Source organism: Puma concolor, chromosome B1 (assembly GCF_028749965.1).
Source record: "Puma concolor isolate L17-30 chromosome B1, mPumCon1.1.hap2, whole genome shotgun sequence".
Lineage (NCBI taxonomy): Eukaryota > Metazoa > Chordata > Mammalia > Carnivora > Felidae > Puma > Puma concolor.
In genome coordinates, this window is record NC_141670.1 from 159,931,062 (window position 1) to 159,956,353 (window position 25,292).

Below are 25,292 nucleotides of genomic sequence, written 5' to 3' on the forward strand. Positions count from 1 at the left end.
ATGATTCCATTGGTCGTTTTAATCTCTTGACAAAACCCTTTGATATACAAACATTTTAAATTTTGATATAATCCAATTTATCTAATTTTTCTTTTGTTGCTCATGCTTTTGATATCATACCCAAGAAATCACTAACAAATCCAAGAGCATAGCCTTCCTGTGCTGTTTCTCTCTTTTGCTCAGGCCCATGGCACGGGAAGGATGGGCAAGTGTCACAGCCTTTGTGCTGCCAGGATAGCTCCATCCTGGAGATGAGATCAGAAGTGGCATGATAAACAGTACAAGAAAGTCAATTTGGGCACAGCCCTGAAGGCCAACCCTTTTGGAGGTGGTTGCCATGCAAAGGGAATTGTACTGGAAAAAGTAGGGGTTGAAGCTAAAAGTCCAAATTCTGGCATCAGGAAATGTGTCAGGGTCCTGCTGATCAAGAATGGCAGAAGAAATCACAGCCTTTGTACCTAAATGTGATTGGATTTTATTGAGTAAAATGATGAAATTCTGGTTGCTGGATTTGGTCACAAAAGTCATGATGCTGGTGACTCAAAGTGGCCAATATCTCTCTTTTGTACTTCTACAGAGGAAAGAAAGAAAGACCAATATAATAAGTTTTGATGGTGAAAACATGACAGCAATAAATTTTCATAAGCCAAAAAAAAAAAAAAAATCCAAGAGCATGAAGCTGTCTTTATTTTCTTTTAAGAAGCTTACAGTTTTAGCTCTTATGTCTTTGATGTATCTTGAGTTAATTTTTGCATATGGTATGAAGTACAGATCCAAATTCATTCATTTGCATGTAGATAATCCAGTTTTGTCAGAACCAGTTGCTGAAAGAACTATCTTTTCCCCTATTTAATAGTCTTGGCAACCTTGTAGAAATCATATGACCATATATGAGGAAGTTTATTTCTGGGATCTCTATTTCATCTGTTTTTGTTCCTGTTTTTATGCCAGTACTACCCTGTTTTGTTTACCTTGTAATTAAGTTTGGAATCAGAAAGGGTGATACCTCCAACTTTGTTGTTTTCAGGGTTGTTTTTAGCTATTAACAGTCCCTTAAGATTCCATGCGAATTTAAACAGGGTGCCTGGGTGGCTCAGTCAGTTAAATGCCTGACTTCAGCTCAGGTCATGATCTCACAGCTCATGAGTTCAAACCTCATGTTGGGCTCTATGCTGACAGCTCAGAACCTGGAGTCTGTTTCAGATTCTGTGTCTCTCTCTCCTTCTCTCTCTCTCTCAAAAATAAATAAATTTAAAAAGTTGAAAAGATTCCATGTGAATTTAAAAAATTTTGTAAATATTTTTGCAAAAAACACCACCAGGATTTTTATATGGATTACACTGAATCTGCAGATTGCTTTGGGTGTGTTGACATCATAACAATATTACATCTCCCAGTCAGTGAACACAGGAAATAAACTTTCCACTTATATTTTTCTTTAACTTATTTCAGCAACCCTTGGTATTTTCCAGTGTACAAGTCTTTTACCTCCTTTGTTAAGTTTATTCCTAAATATTTTATTCTGTGATGCTATTATAAATGGAATTGGTTTCTTAATTTTTATTCAGATTGTTCATTGCTAACATGCAAAACTGTAACTGATTTCTGTGTTGATTTGGTATTCTGCAAATTTGCTAAATTTGTTTATTACTTCTAACTGTATTTTTGTGGAAGGTTATTTCTTTATGGCATATGATTTTGTTATGTCACGCTGCCTTTACTGTTGGCTTGAATTCCAGTGACTATCCATGCAATTGTGGCAAAGACATAACTCTTATTTGTTTTTTCATCTTGGGGCTATGAAAATAATGATTAAACGATAACAATAACAATGTGATTAAGAACATAGATTTTGGCAAATTTGATTCGGCCCTTTATTTGCTTTATTTCCTGAGCATCTTTTATTTATTTATGTTTAACGAGGCTTATAAGTATCGTCACTTGCTAGTGCTTAATATATGAGCCTCAGATTTCTCTTCTATTACTTGGGTATGATCAAAAGTTGTAAGGATTCAATACAGTGTCTGGCTCATACATCAGTAAATGTTAGAAAATGTCATCTCACAGTATCCCCATATCAAATGAATCAAATGAAATAATATATATGAAAATACATTGTGACCCAATAAACTCTCTTATAAAATAATACTTTTTAAAGCATATATTTTTTAATTTACTTTTTCCCACAAGACTTCTGCAGGAGAAATGAGTTCTTAGTTCTGGAAGACAAAATGATCATTAAAATATTCTCTGCTCTTGCCTTCTCCCACTGGACCACTAAAAATCACCCACTGATCATGAGGAACCCCATTATTTCTACAATCCCTCTGTCAATACCAACAAGTTCTTTCTAAACATGTAGCTACTTCAGGGCACCTGCGTGGCTCCGTTGGTTAAGTGACTGACTTGGCTCAGGTCATGACCTTGTGGTTTGTGAGTTCAAGCCCCGTGTTGGGCTCTGTGCTGACAGCTCAGATCCTAGATCCTCCTTTGGATTCTATGTCTCTCATTCTCACTGGCTCTCTCTCTCCCTCCCTCTCTCAAAATAAACCTTAAAAACATTTTTTTTAACATGTAGCTACTTCACATGAAAGCTATAAAGTACATAGTACATAGTACATAGTAGTTCATCCATAGGTTAGTTAGAATTAATGAGTTTCAATTTGTAAAGTACTTAGAATGCTGCCTGATATATAGACAGTATTATGTGTTTATTCAATAACTAAAATAGTTATGTGAAAAGCTGTGTCCAGAAAACCCCAGGTCTTTGTGTTCTTCTTAAAATGGTGTGATTTTGTGTTTATGTCTCTTACAAAATTCTAATGAAAAGAATATAAATGTCACAATAGAATATTTAGCAATTTTATTCTTTACTTCTATCCCCTCAGCCTTAATTGAGAAATAGCTTTATAATTTTTATGAAATATTTAGATATTTTACAAATTTTGCCTCAAAGATTCTAGAAGCTTCTTTTTTTTTTTTTTCCAACGTTTATTTATTTTTGGGGCAGAGAGAGACAGAGCATGAACGGGGAAGGGGCAGAGAGAGAGGGAGACACAGAATTGGAAACAGGCTCCAGGCTCTGAGCCATCAGCCAAGAGCCTGACGCGGGGCTCGAACTCACGGACCGCGAGATCGTGACCTGGCTGAAGTCGGACGCTTAACCAACTGCGCCACCCAGGCGCCCCTAGATGCTTCTTTTTTATCTCACACATCTCATGATGAGTTATGATTACTTAACTGTTTACTTGTAAATATTACAGCAGTTAAAACATGGATATTTATTAACCCCTCAGGGTTAAGCATGGGGTAGTTACCTATGGATCTACCACTGGTTAGTGAAGCAGTCATTCTGAAATAATAATTAATAAATTTAAGAGGAGATTTGGTCAGGGCAGGAAAAGTCAAAGTCTTGGGATTACCAAAATGAAGTTTTGATGTTACAATTGCTAGAGAACAAGATTCCTCATTCACTTTATGACACTCACATAGGCTAAAATTATGCTTAGTGTACAGATAATCTCAGATCAAAATTTGAGAGTTTAATAGGATGTTCAGCTCATAGAGTAGCTTATGAAGATGGAGAATGCTCAATTTGGAATCACCTACGTACTCTCAAGCTGCATTATGAAATGTATACTTGAAAAAAGCATTAGATTAATGTGGAGAAATAACAACATAAAGAAGGAAAAAATCAAGCATCTCTCAAGGACACATTTTAATGAGTCCTTAAAAGAACATCCATGCTGATATGTAAAATAGTTGCCCCTTCACAAACTATGTGTCCTCCAGGAAAAAAAAAAAAATCTGAGACCACTTATATTAAGAAAAGGGATAACAGATGGTCAAACAAAATTTAATTTTTTTTCTGTGCACGTAGGCAAGGTGAACAGAACCACTATTAACTTTGGCAAATGTTCACCGTTATTACAGCATCTATGGTGAGCCTGAATGCTAGCATGGCTAAGTAAAATTGTGTTTTTTGTTTTATGATAATCCTTCATGTTTCTATAATAAGAAAATAAGCCACAAAAAAAGAAACAGTTAGAATGTAAAGTAAATATAGTTATTACAAATAAAAACAAAACAATTTAAATTTTTTTCACTGATGTGCCATAATAAAGATGTGTTTTTGAACGTGCCTTGAAATTAGAAATGTCTTATGTTTTCCTAAATGTAAGCCCAGCTGCCTATGTCGCACATAGTAGTCACTCTGTTTGAATGTCATTAATATTAACATGTTTGCTGATGTAATTTTTCTTCTAAGAATTACAAGCTAACTTCTGCATTAAACACTTATTAAGGTTCTATTTTACACAATGTCTATATAATGTTGTTAATATGGTATAGTTACTGCATTACTACCATATTAATCTGTCTAAAAACAAAGTACAAAATTGTTGTTTATGAATTATAATTGTAAAAAATGAAAGTAAAAGCATGTTAATATAAAATAATCATAAGGGGAAAATATGAAACTCTATATCACAGGAAAATAATTCCAAAAAAATTATAAAGAAAAAAAATGACCGTGAATCATAGGGTTAAACAGAGGGAAGTAAAGGAAGATCATTACAGGAAGATGGTATTTATACAAAGATCATCAAAATGGTTGAGTCATTTACTGAGTATAAAAATAGAAAATAAAATTAAGGCACTCTAGAACAAGAGGGAGATAATCCAATATGGTATTCCTTTCAATGGTTCCCATCATACACAAGATAAACTTAATTACTTCCTTGGGGCCAGAAAAGTCATTCATGATCTGGCCACTGCTCACTTTTTTCTCTTCTGTCTCTCACCAGTTCCCTCATCCTGCTGTGTGACCCACCTCTACAACGAGGCATATACACCCCACATTCCAATTTTACTGAAATGCAGTGTACTGGCAATAATAGTCCTGCACTAATGTAGTCTCAGACTCTCATGCTATTATACATTGATTTTCTCTGCCTGAAATCCCTCCTCTTTCTTCTCTGTTACTTTCTTGTCTTGGTTCTATTTGTGAGATACTTGATGGCAGGAGCTGTGCTTCATTCCTTTCTGTATTCCCAGATCAGACCATATTTTAAAGCCTAAACAAATTAACTAAAATCAAGTCTCTTATTAAAATTACCAAACAAAAAAGTAAAAGATATCAGAGAGATAGAAATTATTCTAATAGATACACAACACAGAATTATTTCAATTTAAGAAATAATGTATTGCAAGCTAAAAGGGGACTTTTGGCTGAATTACTATTGCTTATTTGGTCAAGTTTCTAGGAGGAAAGACTAAAAAGCATGGAAAGAGTTGGGATTTGAAATACCGGGAAAGTCCAATATCTGCTATTAACCAATTCTCTGATGAGGGAAATAATACATCATCTGTACCATCATGGAAAAAAAATCTCCTATATGCCTTTCTTCATTATATCTGAGTTTATATCATATTTCAGTTAAGACTGCTATTGATTTTTACTATATCATAAGTTGCAAGAAGTTTCATAAACAATAATGCAGTTAATAAATAGAAAATTTGAAACATTTCACTTTTGGTTCTTTTCACGTGCTTACTTCAATGATAAAATATGGTTGACAATACGTTATGTTGAAACAACAGCACAATTAGCAGGAGATGTCCAGAGTAGCCTAGGAGATCAGTTTTTGATCTCTTAAGTTTGACATTCCTGTTATACTATGTGGGAGTCTTTTGTGCTACTCACTTACAACCAGCTTTCCACTCTTTCTAGATATATGGAAGACTGCACCTGCTGAATCCCATAAGTTTGGGTGTTTGTTCCATTAGCTATTGAGGTAATAGAGAGGGAAATGTCACATTATTTGCAAACTGTAACTTTTAATTCCCACTGTGATGAACTCCTGAGTTCTCTTTCCTCTGCTCGGATGATTATGGGAACACATGTCAGATGGAGCTTCATCAACTGTGTCCCTGAGTAAACAAGAGGGGAAATGAATAAACATCTTAGTGCTATCAACCCCCAAAAAACAAACTTGGTTTGTTTATTTTAAACCACTGAAATTTTGAATGTATCTAATTCCACAGCATAACCTAGTATATCCTGATTGTTAGGGAGATTGGTTCATACATCTGAAATTCTGACATATATAAAAGCCTAAAATGTGTAGCAGTAGATTAGCTGTGGTGAGGCAGGTGACAAGGTAAATGTTAGCAAAGGCTGGAAAGGTGGGAATCAGGCACAGGTTAAATATGAAGTTAATGAAACAGACTTCAGTTCCCCCTACCTACATAAGTCCATCCCAAAGCCATAGAAGGGAACCTACTAATGTGTTCACATGGATTTTACAAGCAGACATCTTTGCAAAATGTTCTAACTTTGGTACTATAAACTCACTTTATTAAGACCACTGTCTCTTTTTACTCTAACTACTTCTCCATCACATTCTTCATGTTGAGTGAAATTAGTGTTACCACAATCATTTCTGGTATTTGTCTAAGGGAAAACTGAGTTGGAGATACATTTAGTTTGAGAAAAAGAGAATAGAAGAATGTAACAAAATTTATAACTAAGTTTTGTTGGTCATGCCAGTGGAGAAATGCTTTCCAGAATATCCCTGCCACTCTCTGTGCCAATTCACCTGGTATTATGAAATAGCAATGTGTCCTATAGCATCTGTCACTGGAAGAATATGAGTTGTGGAGGAGTAATACGATTGGTACATATGGAGTTAGAAACTAGTATATGGAATATTTTTTCCAGTTTTCCAATTATAAAATTGTAAGCAAAAGATTTTTTTTATAGAAGCCTAGTCAAAACTGAAGTTCTCTCCTGCATGTATCATGGAATAACGTGATATATGTATAACAATAAACACACAATGCATTTTTTTTTTTGAATCAGATAGGAGCAATCTGGGTGTTGCAAGTCCTGATTACGCAGAGACGTTAATCACGAGTCATGCACACAACGCATTTTTAAGTGGAATTATAGAATGTATCAGAATTCCCTTATTTTGAAGGGCAAAAAGATGTACTATTACTACTAACATTGAGTATTTATAGGCATGAAGTCTTATGTTCTATGTATCCAAATTGTCAAGAATTTAAAAAAGAATCTACCACGATAAAGGAAAGATAGATTTACTCTTCTATTCTATGAGGGAAAATAATATTATAAAAATTCAATGTAATATTAGGATGCATTAAAAGAGGGGCACCTGGGTGGCTTAGTCAGTTAAGCATCTGACTTCTGCTCAGGTCATGATCTAGTGGTTTGTGAGTTTGAGCCCACATTGGACTCTGTATTGACAGCTCAGAGCCTGGAGCCTGCTTCAGCATCTGTGTCTGCCTCTCTCTCTGCCCCTTCCATGCTCATGCTCTGTCTCTCTTTCTCTCTCAAAAATAAACAAACATTTTTAAAAATGCAATAAAAGTCAAAAGGCAGAAAAATTATAGGTATATCATAAATAAGTTTTTAAAAATTTGTGATGCTTCTGGTATTTATTATATTTTTTATTTGTAACTATTTTGTGATTTATCTTCTCGCTATAAATATTCAATTTTATACCTAATTTTGTGTTTACAATTTAGTGCCATTTTTTTAAAGAGGACTTCTAAGCACTTCTCTAAAACTTCGACCTACACCATCATACAGATTCACATTTTACAGTAATAAAACTTTTAGCAAAACTTGTTTTTTACCATTTGGGACTCAAGTTATCTAATAAACTAATAACACTGGGCTACAGTTTGAAATACAAAATGTTAATAATGTATGTTTACTGTTATTGTCTACATTTGGCAAGGTATTAAGAGAGATGAACCCAGGAAATGACTGGCAGTAATGAATGAAAACAGATAAAACCCTTAAATTCAGAGCCCTATAGATGTTGGAAGAAGAAACTGTTATTCAGCCACAAATAGTAAAATGTACCATTTAGAACAGAAAAGAAAGATATTTTTGAATGAATATGCAAAGCAGTTTTATAAGCGATAGACAAAAACTAGAAACAACTCAAATATCTGTCAGTAGAAAAATTAAGGGGGTACCTCAGTGGCTCAGTTGGTTAAACTTACTCTTGGTTTCAGCTCAGGTCATGATCTCATGGTTTGTGAGTTCAAGCCTCACTTGGGGCTCCACAATGACAGTGGGATTCTCTCTCTCCCTCCTTCTCTGCCCCTCCCCTGCTCATGTTCTCTCTCAAAATAAATAAAAACTTAAAAACAAATAGAAAAATTGATAGAAACATTTTTAAAAAATGTTTAAATGTTTATTTCTTAATTTTGAGAGAGGGGGCCGGGAAGAAACAGAGAGAGAAAGGGAGAGAGAGCCTCCACACACCAGTAAGGAGACTGATGCAGGGCTTGATTCCATGACCAACTGTGAGATCATGACCTGAACTGAAATCAAGAGTCAGACACCCAACCAGCTGAGCCACCCAGGTGTCCCTAAATGAATGAAAACATTTTTACACATCCATAAAATTGAATACTACTCAGCAATAGAAAATATAATTACGCTAAGTATAATGAACAAAATTTGATTTATGTAAAATAATAGACAATATTTACTATAGTCACAAAAATTAGATCAGTTGTTGCTTGGGGATTAGTAATAGAAGGGAGGATACATACAAAAAAGCCTGAGTAAATGGTTGCAGGTGATGAATATGGACATTATCTTGACCGTGGTGATGCTTTTGCAGGAGTATACACATGTAAAAACCTAACAAACTATACATTTTAAATATGTGTAATCTATTGTCAATTATATCTCAATGAAAGTATAAATAATTACTATGGGAAACAAAGGCTGATTAAAACTCAGTTTCATTACAAGGATCAAGTCAAGACTGTGTACATCCATTCACTGTTTAAAGTCTCTAATGAGGTAGAGTTGATTCCCAGAGTATCTTCACAAATGGAAACATGCACAGAGAAAATGTACTGCATGAGTGGATTTCCCATGAAAGCCTGGGAGATGAAGGTATCCATAAATAAAGTATATGTGAGAGTGAGAAAAAGTGAGGGAGAGCAAAGGAGAGAGAATTGTATTCAAATGGATATAAATCTTTAAAAAAAATAAAATGAGAAATATTCTAGAAAAGAGCTTGGGTATGACCATTAGCATATGTTGTTGAGTTAGAATCAACTAGATGAGAGGTGCACTGAGGTTTTAGCAGTTTAACACTACCAAAGAAACATAGAACATAGAGTAAAAATGGGTCTATGTCTGAGGCATAAAACAATTTTTGATTCCAAACCCACAGAATGTACAACACCAAGAGTGAACCCTCATTTAAACTATGGACTTTAGGTGATTATGATGTATCAGTATAGGTTCATTAGCTGTAACAAATGTGCCACTCTGGTGGGTGGTGTGGATAATGAGGGAAGGTATGCGTGTGTTGAGGGCTGGGAGCATATGGAAAATTTCAGCACCTGCCCTTAAATTTTGCTGTGAACCTTAAAGTGTTCTAAAAAAAAAAGTTTTAATAATTAAAAAACAAAAACAAAAACAAAACCCTGCACAACAAAAACAACAAACCAGCCCTTGTGTTGCAACTTTTTACAAGCAGGCTGCCAGCTGAGAGAGCTCCTTACCTTCTTACAGCCCCCAACCCACCACTGCCACTCACACACAACCAGGAAAGCATTCCCGTCAACATCTACTCTCTTTGTGTTAGATTAGTTAAATTGGCGTTAAATTAATTAAACACAGAGTTCATCAGACTGAGATGGTGCAAATGTCTTGATGGCCTTTGTAAGCAAACCAAAATTTAAGCCTGTAAATACCTCAAAACTAAAGACAACCAATCACAAACAGACAACTAGACTTTAAGCAATAGCTAATCAATAATTCCCTTGCCCTGCTTCTGCCTTTTCTCTATAAATGTCTCTCCCTAAGCTCCTGTCATGGGAGCACTCTTAACTACTTCCAGTTTGCCACTGCCCTGATTGGAATTGATTTTGCCTAAGTAAAGTCTTGAAAATTTTACTATACCTCAGTTTATCTTTTATAGTAGCTAACAATGTTCTCTTTAAATACACACACACACACACACACACACACACACACACACACACCAGAAAAAACAAAAAGACAATGGGACAATGGTATGAAATGATGAAGAGTCTGATTCTGGTCTCCACAGGTTTGGCAAGGAGGGATTGGTGAGGAGCAGGAAAGAGGACACCCTCCCAGTACTTTGAATGGAAGAAACAAAGAAAGCAAACTACCTTTTCTTGGTAAACCAGCTTGTCAATTGGCTGATCCTCTTTGCCCTGCCTTGAATTCAATACAGTAGGGGAAGAAGCAGTGATTCCAAGAACTAACAATTCAGATGAGTTCTATTATAGGATTCACATTTAGTTTCTTATGGCTTAGAAAAAAAAATTTGATAAAACTATAACCTTCCTGCCCTTTGAACTGACAATATCCTCTCCCTTCCCTAACTATATACATGTTCCCACACAGAAGCCAATGAAAAACAAGAGAGGTATTAGTTTCATTCCTTCACTTATGAAATATCAACATATGTTCATTGACATTAAACTCTCTTTCATCAGTTATAAACTGACAGATTTAAGGACACTTTTATGACTTCTATTTATATGAATACACATAGAATATTCATAACAGGATACTATACAATATCATCAACGCTTAAAATTTATGCTTTAAAATAAGACCGACTATTTGGACATTCAGACTGTAATATTTATTGACTGTGTGACTTTGGATATGCCACTAAGCCATGTATGTCTTCAGTTCTTATCTATAAAATGAGCACAAGAATGTTATCAAATATTGTTATTCAGAGGATTAAATGAAAAAAAGCAATTTTATGGGATCAGCTTAATGTCTGACACATAGTGAACACTCAAAAAGATACTATTATTTTTATTACATGAAGAAATAAAGTATTGAAGTTGTCAGAATTTTTTAAATGTCTCATATAATAAAATAAAAATTATCTTTGCCTATAGCCTACACACACACACACACACACACACACACACACAGCCTAAAACTTTTCTTAGGAGAATAGCACTGTTGGATAGCTTCACTTTTTCATGAATTTCTTCAGAAATGAACTATGCTCTGAAGTTTTCTTTTTTATGAGTTATTCTGAAACTATCAGGAGGGTGAAGAGCTAATTAAAAGGCTTTTTTTTTTAAAGAAAATCTCTCCTTGGCCTAAAGCCAATAGATCAGAAAAAAAGGAAGACGCAGAGAAGAGATGATAGCCTGGTACTGATGAATTTCTAATGAACACTGAGGGTCAACAGGTCAGGCTACAAAAGTGTGAGGTGCCATAAATAATTTTTACTTGCTTGAACCTGCAGCCACTTATACCTTTTATGTTTTCTTCAAATGTGAATGTTTGTAGGTTTTGAAGAGTAAAATAATATCAATTTATAATTCTATAGCATAATTCAGCTAATGATTAAAAATAAAAGATGTAAGTCAATATAATTATTTTTCCCCAAACATAGTGAGTGGTAGAAACAATATAATAATAGCAGTACATACAGATAGAGGGACAAAGAGGACAAGTCAAATGCAATAACATTGTTAGCTTTGGTTGGGATTGATTCAAGGAATGAGTTTAGGATAGTTGTAAGAGATTTTTCTCTGTGTTTTTGTTTTTGTTTGGTTTTGGTTTTTTGCCTTTAAACAATTATTATTTGTTATTATTATTATTTTGTAAAGAGAGATAAGGTGAAGCCCACATAAATTCAAGAAGGTCCATGATAAAGCTGAGCTGTTGGCCAGATCTGAATTAGAGGAAACTCATGGAACCTCGTCAGTAGATTTTGTGAGTCTTCATTTGAGGGTTTCTCCATGTTCTTAACTCATTTATTCCATATCTCTTCCAGCAATTGAACATGGTTCTGAATTCCAGGAATATGATTTGTAACAAAATGTTGCCTATCAACTCAGCATGAGTTGGAAGAAAGCAATGTATAAAATAAATATTCAAAGGTGCCTGAAATCATTCCTCATATGTGGGAATTCTAAGGTAGTAATAGAGAGAAGTTGTATATGAATTCATGGATATGAATTGTATATGAATATGTATATGTATATGAATTAATAAAAGGTGAGGCCTTTCCTCAGGAGGGTGTAGAAAGTCACAGACAAGAGTAATTATCTAAGATTAAGGTGGTGGATTTAGCATAGTGAAAACAGATCCATATTCTGAAACAAAATGAATAAAAGATGTAGATTTTCTTTCTCTCTTCCATAGAAAAAAATATTTTTGGAAATTGTTTCCAATTTCTATCCTTCCATTATCTCTTCAACCTACTCCTGTCAGGCTTTTATCCTCACCTTTCCACCTCGAAGGGTTTATCTGTCAAAGTTAGCAACAACCTCTACCTTGTTCAATTTCATGGCCAAATTTCAGCTGACATTTATTTAACTGATCAGTAGCATTTAACAAAATTGATCAAAAAATAATTTTTTTACTGACTTTCCACTGTATTACAAACTTCTGGTTTGACTCTGCTATGCTATGTCTCCATATGAGATAATGACAGTTCTATCCTTCCTTTGATTCAGGCCAAAGAGCTTGGACTTTTCTCATTTGCTCATGCCTTTCATTCAACTCATTAGCATGCCTTGTTATTTCCGTATTCAAAATATTTCTGGTGTCTAAACGTTTTTCAACAACTCCACCCACCACTTCTGCCCTGTTTACACCATAATTATCATTCATCCAGATGACTGTCATGGTCTCCCTCAGTTTCTTATGTGGTCTGTTGTCAAGGCGGCAGTCTTTTTCTGTTGAAGACTCATCATAGCATGTTACTCCTCTTCACAGAATCCCCCAATGTCTTCCTTACTATGTCACTCAGATTAAAAGTCAAACCATTTACAATCTTCTGGAAGGCCCGACCCCACTCCTTACAGGCACTTTGGCCTCTTTTCCTCCTACTCACTCCACTCCATCCACACTGATTTCTCTGCTGTTTCTTGAACTTGCCATATACATGTACCATCTCAGATCCTTAGAAATTTGCTGTTTCAACTGCCTGGAATACTATTCCCCCAGTCATCAACATAACTTTGCTGAGTTACAACATTACTTTCACACTTTGCTCAAATGTTACTCTGGGAAAGAGGGCTCCTTTTACTAGCTATCCAATTTAAATTTGCAAGTTCCCCACTTCTCAACACATTCTAGTCTTTTTTCCAAAGCATTCATACCATTAACACACTAGGTATTTTACTTATTTTTATTGTTCAGTGTTTATATGCCACTATTTCAACATAAACTGCTTCAAGGCAGGGATATTTATCTCCTTGGTTTCTTTTTAAATGTTTGTTTATTTTGAGAGTAAGAGAGTGCAAGAGGGGAGGGACAATACCACAGGATTTCACTCTTAGGTGGGATTTAAGAAACAAAACAAATGAGCAAAGGGAAAAAAAAAGGAGAGAGAGGCAAACCAAGAAACAGACTCTTCACTACAGAGAACAAACTGATGGTTACCAGAGAGGTAGGTGGGGGGATGGGTTAAATAGGTGATGGGGATTAAGGAGTATATTTGTTGTGATGAGAACAGGGTGATGTATGCAAGCATTAAATGACTATATTGTACACCTGAAGCTGATATATAACACTGTGTGTAACCTAACTGGTATTGAAATAAAAACTTGAAAAAATAAAAATAAAAAAAACAAATGCACACAGTGTCCACTTGTCTAATAACCTAACATATTTGCTGCCTTCCCTTCCCCATCTCACTGTGTTACTGCCACACAAGTGTCTTAGGATCACTACAGACTATTCACTTTCCAATACTCATACATTAGTGTTTGCTATTCAGACACACTGAGTCTTTCGGAGAATTTTGTAGATATAACAGAACATATCCAATAAAGTATTGAGTTTATCAGCTATAGTTTTCATCGATGATCCTTAGTTACTCTATTTTAATGTTAATAAGTCTATCTTGTTAAACAGGGTGATCATCTATACATTAATGAGTGCGTGCCACAAATGTCCGGTGCAAACACCACTTTAGTAGTGGCAGAGAGGAAATGAGTGCTAAAGAAATTAGCAGCCTACACTAATAAAAACGCAGCAGGCAAGTCTTTTAAAAGCTTTCTCCTCTTGTGCTGACCCTTGCTACCTCATTTGTGAAACTTGGTTTCATTATATCATCAAGTGGTGTGGACAAAGGCCAATAGGCCACATGGGGTAAATATGCACATTAAAGTCTTAACACACTACCATTGTAATTAATACTTTAAACCTTGCTAAGGTCATTTTATGTCATTTTTCTGTTTTCATAGACGGCTGTCTTAACACATAACCATATTTTTTTTTATTTCAGTTTTACCATAAGTTTTTTTCAGGTTTCACATATTTATTTTTCAGGTTTTTGAATTGTAATATTATAGATTGACTAATTCCTACTTACATTAATTGCTAATGAGAAGTACTTATGATTGTCCATATACAGATGATTTCATTCTTAATTATGTGACTTGGGATCGTCACAACCCCACCGTACTTTTACTGATAAAAAATAAACTTACCCATATACGAAATAAGGGTTTTTTTGAAATTTTTTTTTTAACGTTTATTTATTTTTGAGACAGAGAGAGGCAGAGCATGAACAGGGGAGGGTCAGAGAGAGGGAGACACAGAATCTGAAACAGGCTCCAGGCTCTGAGCTGTCAGCACAGAGCCTGACATGGGGCTTGAACTCACCGCGAGATCATGACCTGATCCGAAGTGGGCTGCTTAACCGACTGAGCCACCCAGGTGCCCTGAAGGTGGTTTTAAGAAAAGTTAATTTCAGCAGAAACACACAGGTATATGTGTAAATCAAATTTGAGCTAGGTAAGTTTTTTCCTTCTACTTTTTAAAAATACCACTACTGAAACTTTCTGCATAGAAAACTGGCTAATCCTGCACTCATCATTCAAATGAGAAAAAGGAGATAATTAGCAAACACCGTATCAATTTAGTTTAATAAAAACCAATTTGGGGGCGCCTGGGTGGCGCAGTCGGTTAAGCGTCCGACTTCAGCCAGGTCACGATCTCGCGGTCCGTGAGTTCGAGCCCCGCGTCAGGCTCTGGGCTGATGGCTCGGAGCCTGGAGCCTGCTTCCGATTCTGTGTCTCCCTCTCTCTCTGCCCCTCCCCCGTTCATGCTCTGTCTCTGTCTGTCCCATAAATAAATAAAAACGTTGAAAAAAAAAATTTAAAAAAAAAAAATTAAAAAAAAAAAAACAATTTGGAATAATGGTTTTAGGGGCAATGTTTTTAATTTGAAAACAAAATCAGACTAGTGATTCCCAAGGCTCCAGAAAAGAAAGAGAAATGCTAACATTGACCAAGTGAAGCTATCTTATGTAAAGTATTTTGATTTCAGCATTGATTGCTCTAGAATAGTATTTCTAGAATATTATAGAAAGACAAATGACAGTAAATTCAGAATCTTTATTAAAAAAATATATTGTTGAAAAACACCCCATCTTTTATCTCATTACAAAATAGCAATGTAGTGATGAAAGAACCATTAATATAAAGGGCTCATTTAAAATATTCTATATTACTACTGCTACATAGATTGCAAAATGCAGTTTTAGACTATAGAACATTTGAGTTGAAAATAAAGGATAAGAGATTCATAAGCTCAGAACAGTTAAATTAAAAAATATCATTTTGTCATTACTTTTCCTAATGTATTTTTTCTCACTCAAAATGCTCAATTGTATTATGTTTTATATAGAACGAGAAAGAACAAGAAAGTGGGGTGCCTGTGTGGCTCAGTTGGTTGGGCATCGACTTCGGCTCAGGTCATGATTGTGTGTTTGAGCCCCACATCGGGCTCTGTGCTGACAGCTAGGATTCTGAAGCCTACTTTAGATTCTTTGTCTCCCTCTCTCTCTGCCCCTCCCTCGCTAATGCTCTGTTTCTCTCTCTCTTTCAAAAATAAACAAACATTAAAAAATTTTAAAAAAGAAAGAAATTTGGCATATTTTTGTATTGATTTTAATATTTAATTAAGATATCAATTATTTAATTAAGGATTTAAAATCTGTTTAAAATTTGTTTTTTAAACTTTGTAGTATTTTGTATATTAGAAACAAAATCCCTCAAAGAATTCTCTGTTAAATATTAAAATATGAAACATACTTATCTACTTTACAGAGCTTGTATGTAACTGGATTTCATTTTCATAAAAATAGATTTTCATTAAAAATTTATTCATCAAATACACTTGGGAAATAGTTGCAATAATCAATTCTAATTTCCTGATTCTGGAATTTATAAAACTCATTTATAAGCTTATATATTTGGGAAATTTCAAGAACGTATTATAATGAGCAACATCTTTAAATTTATTTGATTGAAAATTTTCTTCCCCTTCTTTAATCTCCACTGACACCCAGTCATTCAATGAAATACTATAAGAATAAAAATGTTTATAAATAAGATAGTACGACCAAATAAAATTTTTGGAATATAGACCACCCATATGGCAGTGCAGAGAATATATTAGAAACGTAAGACACGGCCACCATCAAAAACAACAACAGGTTTGACCATTTTCTTTTTTGCAAGTTCTGCCTAAAAGTACAGCACATCACTTTGAAATGGTAGAGAAGTTGATACCTAGTATGCTGGTCTCAATTTTGGATATATCGGAAATGGAAACAAGCTTGTAACAAGGACATTTCAGTTAGAGGTGAAAATTTATTTTGTCAACAAGTTTATATCTCACACATACATTGCTCTTAATGTATGTGTTTAAACTCAATTGCCACAACACTACCTATAGTTTGGAAATCAAGTAGGATGTGTGATAGCTTCGTACTTACATATACATAGAAAGAGGTTTCATGTGGTTTGTGCTCAGCAGAAAGTAACAGCTCTCCCAGATACATGGTTCCCAAAGTATAAATCAAGAAAGAACTTCATCTGCAGAAATTGATGAAGAATTAGAAGAATTTTATAGTATATATTTTTTTCACTTAATAGACTATATTATAGCATGTGCAGTTACAGAAAGAAGTGATCCAATAATGCTGTCCTAATAGTGAAACTAACACACCTCTCTACATTAGCTTAACATCCACACACCTCTACAAACACATATGCACACAAATATAATCTTTGAATCTAAGTATAATCATTAGAACTGAGTAAATCAGCTTTCATTCAATTGTTATAATTACTTGCCTTATAATTAAATTGGAATCAATGAAATACTATGCAAAACTACTTTTGATTCACATTTAGAGATCCTTAAATCTTGGCACAGTCATCCATTTGTTAATTAATTTATGAAATAAGCATGGACCTAATGTGGCAGAAATATCCATGCCAAATTTTTACTTTGTGTACTAAGTAAGAAATGTGAACAGGACATTTCTTACTTATTTCATGATCTAGGTAGGAGCCCCTGAACTTGGTAAGATATTGGCAACTAAACATTTTCTAACAGTTTCTGACATTGGTGAATTTTTGAAATCTAAAAATACACTCTAATTTTAGGGTGTAAGACCATGTAAGAACATATTCTCCCAAACAGACTTCTCTGGCAGTAAGGCTGTTTTACTGAACTTATGGTAAACTTGGTGCTATTTATCTCTTAACACATAAATCAGGTCTAACCTCTGATGGAAGATCTCAATGACCTCAGTCTCCTGATAGGGATAAAAGTAACAGATGGGTCGTAACATTTTGAGGAATGATATAAATAATGTTACATCCCCAATATAACTTTGAAATCTGCTCCCATTTGGCAAGATCAAGTGTAGTCCATATCTTCTTTGAAAGTAATCTATTTTTAAGCTTTCACAGCCTATTTGTTATTGTTTCTGAAAGATGTTTTAAAGAGCTTCAACCAGGACATATTTCATGGGTTCTTAGTTTAGAAATTTTTAATTAGGAAAAAAAATTAATTTCCTTTTTGCCTCAGACTATAAAGGTAGAAATTACTTGCTACCCCTGGATTTCTCACTAAAGATTACATTTTTAATATGAGATAATATGAAATTAGGAAGAATATTCCACACTTAATTATTTTTAAAAACAATATCTTAAATGGTCAACATCAAGCCAATTCCTAATTATATCCTTGTCCTAGACCATTTCATATTATGCTGAATAAAACTACAGATTTCATGGTTTAGATTTGTAATTTTGAGTAGCTTTATGGGGTACATACGATGCTATATTTTGTCTAACACACATCATCTGTTACATTTCAAATCAGTTTTGATGTAAAAAATGAGAACAATAAACATGATTATAATTAGGGAGAGTTTGTTAAATGTGCTTTAACAGGTCCTATTGTGAGATGTGTCTGGTATACAAGCAGAAATCAAGGCTAGCATACTGAAGAAGAAAAGATAAACAAACCCCATGGTTAGTAAGTACACATAGAGCTTGAAATTGTTTGGTCTAGAAAGACATCTAAAATACAATTTGGTACATACAGAAAATGTAATTAAACAATAATTGCACTGAAGCACAATGAGTGTGGGATAAACAGCTTGTGAATCAATAAACCATGAGGCAGCAGGCTGAGGTATTTATTGATTTATGATTCATTTAGTCCAAGTTTACTTCATTTCTAATTCAATTGGAACTACAGTATTATCTTTAATCAGGAGAGCTGGGTGGGGTTATTGTGTCACTTTATATGAGAAAAAGATTATCTGAATTAATATCATTTTTAGCTTTATGTGGCTAAAACTCCTAGGAGTTTTTCCTAATTTCCTAGGAGTATTTCCTATTTCCTATTACTCACCAAATCTATCGGCTATACTAAAATTTGTCTATGAACATATTAAGATTTACATTAATTGAGAAACTTTAGGACAGTCATACACTTCTGATGACTGAAAATCCTGTGCTTTCATTAAGACGTGAGTATTGTGATGCACATCCTATCATGGGTTCTCACTCGAAAGCATTCTGCATGTTAACCTAAGAAAACTGCACATTTTAAGTAAACCAGACATTCTTATTATTGCCACGGAGTCTCATTACTAGATTCTACATGGACAATTTTTTATATTTATGTTGTTACCTTGAGCACCTTCATAGAGGAATCCTAAGGATCTGTTTCCCCTCACTGATCACAAGGAGACCAAAAAGCAAAAGTTCAGCTTTTCCCTCCAGCAAGCTGCTGAATTAAAACACTTTCTAAGTACCTCTCTTTGAGAGTGTGTGCAGTATGTAGAAAGTACAGTCAGTGAATCCTTATCACTGGTCACTTAAAAAAATAAACAAAACTATTATTGTGTTCCATGACAAAAAATTTCTCAGTTTATCAAGGATAATATGGGGAAAATGAGAAATTTGCTGAAGTAATCAAGAGCTATCCAACTTATAATTGAATTTGTACAGTTAAATAATTCTCAAATAAACTAAGAAAAATGAAGCCCAAAGGCTTATTACTCACAAAGGGAACATTTATAAGTTGATCATGTAAAACTGTAATTTCTACCTTTTATGGTTATCACTTCTACATAATTTTAATAAAATACTGATATTTTCGTCAGTCTTAGCCTTACTAATTGTTTTAATGGACCTCCACTGAGTTGAGTTTCTTCACAGTAAGTGTAACACATCCATTAAAAGGATATTCTGGGGTGGATACAGGTACTTGATTAAATACTTTCCAACATATGACATGACACCTATCCTGGCATAAAACATTTTTCTTGTATTTTGCCAACTGAGGCCTAAAAAGCTATTTATATTTAATACTGTGACATCCTCAACATAAACACATCTCTATTACCCTTCCCCTACTGGCAAGATTTCCCACCAAGGGAATAATTTTGATTCCACAATAATAGAGTTTACTATCCAATGGTGTCTCAGAGCTGAAAAGTGGACATTGTAGGAGAAGACTTTGTTTTAATGTCTTGCTTTCTTATATGCAGATCCCTGCAGAGTATTTAGAAATAAAATGTTGGACTTTGTTGTTTGGTGTGCCTTTGTTTTTGTGCCTTGAGCATGTGCTTATACAATATAAAACAAAAATGCATTATATTTTGGCAGGAAATACACAGATGATTTATGAGCAATGGTGGCAGAGTTTTTTTAGTAAATCAGTTTCCCACAATAAATGTTACTAGAAAAATGACTTGCATGTAAAACCAAAGTGGCAACAAGGGTTATGCTATACCTGAAAATATAGGTATGCTTGGCTAAGTGACAAAACCCATGCCTTGAATCAAGTTATAAATTGAAATAATTCATGAGAGGTTTATATTTGCATGGTTATCTCCACCTCTGAGCCACTGTTCCTATTGATTTGGATCCTCTCTTCCTTCTGGGAATCCTGTGTCCCCCTTTTGCATTGCACACATGTAGATACAAAAGTCAAGCTCTCCCCTTACATCTATTATACCCTAGTATCAGCGCACACACATTCGTACACACATATGCACACACACACACATTTTTGTAGCAAATTTACTGAAGCGTGTTTATATTACAGCAGGTCAAGAAACAAATGGTAATGTGAAATATCCCTGTTCCTAAAAAATACAAAACAAACATCAAACAATGTATAAGCTATCCATCTGCCTTTTTTTTAAAGTTTTTTTTTTAACGTTTATTTATTTTTGAGACAGAGACAGAGCATGAACAGGGGAGGGTCAGAGAGAGAGGGAGACACAGAATCCGAAACAGGCTCCAGGCACCCAGCTGTCAGCACAGAGCCCGACGCGGGGCTCGAACCCACGGACCGTGAGATCATGACCTGAGCCAAAGTCGGACGCTTAACCGACTGAGCCACCCAGGCGCCCCCGATCTACCTTTTCTAAGAATTTTGGTCCTTCTCTTTTTGAACTCTACACTAAGGAGAGAGAGAAAATGAACAAATTCTCAAACAAAAAGCCAGCTCATTTTGTTAAGGGCAATTTTTTGTAATTATGGAATAATACCTTCTACACAAATATATGAAGACATTATAACTAGAACATCTATACCTAGCAAGCATAAATATATTCCCATATTTAATCCAAATACTATTTTTAAAAGTATGATTATAAAATTGGAATCACCTAGCCTATATCATATTGCTTCTCATTCTATTCTCCAAGTTGGTGCATACCTCTCCAGTCCATGTATATTTCTACTAAATATGCATATGTTAAAAATTAAATTTATGTATATTATATATAAATCATATACATAAATCATATCATAGCTTGAAAATTCTTTTTCAGCCTGCTTTATTCACTCAACCTGTTTCAAAATCCACCCATTTGAATCCATCCATTCCAACAGAGCTGGTATATTCAAATTAATTGTGAATAGTATTCCATTACATAAAATGCCACCATTTATCCGTTTTCCCCTATTGATGAATATTGAGGTTGAGTCTATTGTCTGTTACCAGAAATTGTGTCGTGACAACACATGTTCATGGATCACAGTGCAGTTTATATTTGTGAGACGTTCTGTAGGCTATAGAAAACCATAGTGTATACAAATATTCAATTCTATTGAATATTGCCCAATTCTCTCTAAAACTGATATAACGGGTTACACTCCCCACACTGTACATGCTTCTGCTTTTTTGCATCCCAATGCTAGTCTCACAATTTGAAATTTTTCTTTTCATGATGGATATTGAATAATACCTTGTTTTAATTATATTTTTGTTCAATGAGGTAAAGAGGATTTTATTATGTTTTCTGACCATTCTATGATTTTTTTTGTTTATATCATTTGTAAATATCATGTTATGTCATCTTTATAACATCTGTATAAATTGCAAACTTCAAGGAAAATAGACTATGTTATATCGGTAATATATTACCTGGGTACAAGTGTTTACTTAAAGAATTCCCCCTAAACTTTTAGTGGAAATTCACAGACTTATCCAAGAATACTAGGTTAGGGATCTAATGGTAGCTGTTATTTTTCCAACCTGTCAGATTGTTTCATCTCTCTTCTAATGTCTTTTATGTAGATGCCTAATCTCAGTTGTGAATAAAGTTAAACAAGGGCATACGTGTCTATTCCAATGAAATTCTTGAAGACAACCACAATAACACACTCAGAACACTTAAAGTTTATCTCAGTTCACATTAAACACCCTTATGGTGGGCTAGAAAAAATGTTTATATCCTTAGATGGAATATTTCTAGGAACTTCAATGGTTAGTCTTGAAAATGTAGGACCAAACATTTTTTTTACATATATGCTGACCCCTCCTCTCTCCCTAACCCCATTGCAAATATACATATGTATTTGGTTTATGTGCTAAGTAACCAAGTAAGAAAACATGTATATGGAGGGTATGGAGATTGCCTCTATATACCGTATCTGTGTAAAAGATGACACCTTAAGGTCTCATAAAAGAAGAAGCTCCTAAGAGTGTTCTCTTTAGCCTGTCTTATCAATGTGAGAGAAGAGCATTTATTTAAGTGGGGTGAATACTAGAGATGGGGGAAGGAAAGAAGAGTGCCACAGTGCCAGATGACCAAGCACTTGCTTAAAAGTAGCTAAGGTCTCCTTCTTACCTCTTCCAGCTTCTGGAAGAAAGCAAGTTATCTCAGTAAGATACAGACAATTCATCTTGCTCTGTGATGTAATTATACCATCTTAGATCAATTCATTATATTCCTCTTTCTTAAAAGCAAAATACCTTCTTGCTTCTGATTTATCCTTTCAGAAGTATGATATGCAGAGTGATACTTAAGAGGAGCTTTTATCCCCTTCAAGGCTAAAAGTTAACTTATGTGCCACATAGCATCTCAGAAGGAATAAATTCTCACCCCAACACATACCCCTGATTCCCTGGAGGAATTACTTAAACCTCCAATTTGGCTATGTTATTATTCCAAATGGCAAATCATTATTCTCATGCAACAATCTTGGAGTTTCTGCATTTATCTTAAAAACTCAATTTAAAAATTTACTAATTAATATGTATCTTTGATAAAATATAATACTATAAGAGTTTAGGTGTATTTTCCTTCAAGTAATTAGTTACATAATCAATTACATTCATAAATGTTTATTTACTATCTAGTCAAGAAAACTGCTAGGCGCTAGGGATACAAAAGTGAATAACTTAAGTGTGATCTTTGCCATCAAATTATCATGGTCTATTTAATGGAGTGGTACACAAAGAAATGCCTGGAAAACAAGTAGATAGGATTTCACTAAATGCTGAGCTTTTCCAGCGACAGAAATTCACATTAAAATGAATTTCAAGTATCAACTTATGTCAAAATCAGAATGCATCAAACATACATAGTAAGTACACATGAAAATTGCAATATCTAATGCAAGAATTCAATCTCCTATCTAAAAGGATGCACAAATATACATATTCAACAGCCTAACCATATTTTTTTAGAAAACGTATTTGTGAAATATTTATGTGATGTATGGTTCTAGGAATGTTCAGTGTCTTTTTAAACTTCACATTGTATGTTGAGTTAAGAGAGTTACAGTGTAATAAGCCTACTGAACTTATAAAATATTTTCCTTTCGAGAAGCTCAACCATACTGGCAGTTTCCTGGAGAGAGGTAACACTCAAAAACTTCAGATAAATGATGTCAAGAAGTAATCATTAAAAAACAAACAAAACAACTGTACTCATTATATGTCATATGGCTTCTATTTATAATGGAACAGGTGATCACTGAATTTAACATCTGTTCTCCCTCCCCGCACTGGTAGAAGGTTGAGGGTCAGTAATGTATCCTCCCTCCTGAGCAGGTACTTGAATACTGAAAAATGAAGTGAGCCACTCCATACCATTTACAGAGTTTTAACTCAGGGTAACTTACTGTGGGGGCAATCAGGTGGGTGATCCACAGGGTACAACAGAAGCCATATGACACAGCCCTTCTCCACTCCCACCCTCCAGACCTTAATCCCCAGCTTTTATGGAGGGAGGGGTGTGGTGATGAGGTCACAGGATAGTTATCTAAAGTGGTGCCATCTGTGCGCCAGAAGATCCCTACTTCTTATGTAAAGCACTCCATCTGTGTGCCAGAGGGGAGAACAAGATGGAGGTCCAAAGATGGAGTCCATGTTGTCAGCACTCCCACACCCCACCTTTAAAGGAACCACTGTCAAATATTCCATTTCTTTCTGTAGTCAAGAATAAGTGGTGTAGGTAAAAATAGTGTCAGTGACTAAATAACATTGAATACTCAATGATAGTGTGTTAGTATTTAAATGTTATAAACGTGCCAGTTTTTTAAAAAAAGTTTTTGTTTTAATTTCGGTAGAATTAGCATAAGGTGTTATATTAGTTTCCAGTGTGCAATACAGTGATTCAGCAATTCCATACATCACCTAATGCTCATCGTGACAAGTGCCCTCCCTATTTCATCTATCCCCCCAACCACCTTTCTTCTACCAACCAGCCAGTTTTGATAAAAAATGAGTCGCCATTTGGCAGAGTCTATCATTTTGCAAATATTTCCCCAGGTATCAATTCACCACTGTATTTTGGCATGTAGGTGGCACAGAAAAATCTTGTGTTTATAATTTTGAGTCTAGAGTGGCATCGTCTCACATTTGTCCTTGGTTTTTCATTTCTTAATGTATAAATGTTTTCTCTTAATAATATTGTGTTGAATGGTCATTTTCATCAATATTTTAAAATTATATTGTTTGCTCGTTTCTTTATTATTATTATCTTTGAGACAGAGAAAGAGCACAAGCGTGGGAGGGACAGAGAGAGAGGGAGACACAGAATCTCAAGCAGGCTCCAGGCTCTGAGCTGTCAGCACAGAACCCAACACAGGGCTGGAACTCACGGACCAGATCATGATGTGAACTGAAGTCCGATGCTTAAGTGACTGAGCCACCCAGGCGCCCCTGATAATTTCTTGAAGTTTGATAGAAGTTTCTAATTTCATATTACGTAGAAGGCTTTATAGTGTAATACCACTGTTTCTTACATGTTCGTATTTTCTTGTGACTTAGGAGCAGAGTGAGAGTATTTTTCAAGTGAACACAAAATGAAAAAAAGGGAAGTATAAGTTGATATAGAAATTATTCCCATGAAAGTCAAACCAGTAGGTACTGTAAGTGCCAGATTCGAAATCTATATCTGGTATCTTCCACAGTATATAAAAACTCATTATAGCTAAGCAACGGGTGGAAGCTAAAATGGAGTAACACATGTTTTACTTAAATTTCAATGGCCAAGAAATCTTGCTGCCATCAAACCTGATGCAATGCAGATGATAAGAGTTTTTTCTCTAGACCAAAGAATGCTGTTTAAATATACAACTGATGTCCTTTACTTTTACCATGATCTAGTTACTGTCTTCAAAATGCCAAGCACTGAGTCAGTTGAGGCAAT

General features: G+C 34.7%; 1 non-coding gene and 1 pseudogene across 1 annotated transcript; one reads left to right on the forward strand and one right to left on the reverse strand.

Annotated features, from left to right (window-relative positions):
* The first annotated feature begins 201 nt into the window (after nucleotides 1–201).
* On the forward strand, nucleotides 202–626 carry LOC112858701 (small ribosomal subunit protein uS12 pseudogene; annotated as a pseudogene).
* A 6,231-nt stretch (nucleotides 627–6,857) lies between these two features.
* LOC112859193 (U8 small nucleolar RNA) lies at nucleotides 6,858–6,981 on the reverse strand. Its single transcript, XR_003223492.1, has one exon. It is a non-coding gene; the product is annotated as a U8 small nucleolar RNA (small nucleolar RNA).
* Nucleotides 6,982–25,292: the final 18,311 nt, after the last annotated feature.